Source organism: Montipora foliosa, chromosome 12 (assembly GCF_036669935.1).
Source record: "Montipora foliosa isolate CH-2021 chromosome 12, ASM3666993v2, whole genome shotgun sequence".
Classification (NCBI taxonomy): Eukaryota; Metazoa; Cnidaria; class Anthozoa; order Scleractinia; family Acroporidae; genus Montipora; species Montipora foliosa.
In genome coordinates, this window is record NC_090880.1 from 10,104,592 (window position 1) to 10,106,310 (window position 1,719).

General features: G+C 42.7%; 1 pseudogene; it reads right to left on the bottom strand.

Moving 5' to 3' along the window:
* Window positions 1-226: 226 nt before the first annotated feature.
* On the bottom strand, window positions 227-902 carry LOC137979949 (uncharacterized; annotated as a pseudogene).
* Between the last annotated feature and the right edge of the window lie 817 nt (window positions 903-1,719).

The window sequence follows — 1,719 nt, forward strand, 5'->3', positions numbered from 1 at the left end:
AATCCTAAGTTCTTTACACTTATCACTGTTCAGTTTGACTCTATTATCTGAGGACCACTTTGCTACATTATCTGCAATTTGTTGGGCGTTGATTGCTCTGCCCTTGATTACTACTTCAGATGCTGTCGTATCATCAACATATTTCTAGATATGGGCTATACCGTTACATTTTCCTACTCCCATTACATTTTCCTACTCCATTTTCCATTTTCCCCGTTACATTTTCCTACTCCCTCACTACGTTCGTCCGAAGGAAAAATATTTTCCTTCTCCAGAACGCTGACGCATAGAAAAAGACACGAACTATAAGGCAGGCAGAGTGAGAGCACTTGCCTGCCACACTGATGAGCACACCTCGAAAAAGCATCCTATCGTCGCCAGAGCGAGAACTAGAAGCGTTAGACGAATTCTTGGCTTTCTCGGTTCTTTTAAGGGCATTTTGTTTCTTCTGCTTTAGCGCTCTTTCTAGCGCTTTTTTGATCCTCTTCTCGTCCTCTGAGTCGCTCGCTCGCTCGCTCCTCGGTTTGGTATTCTTTAAACGCCAGCCAACCGGCCTCGCTCTTATCAGCAAGCTTGATAATCTTTTGACGATGGCGTAGACTTTTCAATTCTTCCACCTTCTCGCCAGCTTTCTCGACGTGCCGCGCGGCCAGGAAATTGGCGGTATCGTCAAGAGTCCCTTGTAGTTCGGAATTAAAAAGGAACTGGTCTTTGTTGCCTTGGAATTTCAACTTTCCCGCTTCAGCCGCTCTTTCTAGCTTCTGAGTTCCGCTGGTTGCTTGGGAGACTAAACCTGATGAAAGGCTTTCGACCTTTTGATCTAGGTAGGATTTAAACTGCTCGCTAACTTCCTCCGTCTCCAAAGTCTTCTGGCTCTGCGGAGATTTTGGGCTCGAGGGCATATCGTTGCAATAAAATAAACCGAGAATGTGAACTAAAACACCGCCGAGTAGTGTCACACTTGATGAATATATCAAGCAATACACTCCTTAATATACTCAACTGGAGTCTCAGGAGACTCCATGTGCTAACACAAAATGTGTTAGCATGAAGGCATGCATGCTCTCGCTAACTTCCGAAGGAAAATACCTTAATGTGGGGCATTGTTTACTTGAAGCATCATAATGTGGCTCTACGCGATTAAATCTGTTCCAGCAGAACGAAAACAACGAATTTCATGTGCAAATTGCTTCCTACCTTGTTGTCCTTGGCTTCGCTCTTATCCTCCATTTCTGTGGCTTTTACCCATGTTTTCACAAGATAAATCACGTGGTGACAGGACTTATGGGTACTGCCATAATTTTTATATTTCTCGTTATTCGCTTTTTTCCTCCGTCCCATAATACAGGTCATTTGGGGGAGGGGGTGAGGGGGAGTATTTGCATTAAAACGATGGATATTCAGTTCTCTGAAGCATGATACAGTCCCAAGAGTAAATAACTTGTATTAGTATATACTAACTCAGTGATCTTGGTGTTTCAAGCAATCTGATTGATAATTTCAAATGAACCTCAAAAACTTTGATCGAATGGTGAAAATGTTTTAACTAGCAGACTTTCGATTTAGATTGCTGATTTAAACGGTGCTAAATGACCATTTTGCTGCTTGTGACGAGGATTTTAACGAAGGTTATTTAGATTTGCCATGTTTGAAGCTTCTGTAAACACTTTCGCGCATGCTTTGTGCCGCTTGCACGTTTTCCACGCATGAATTAAGATG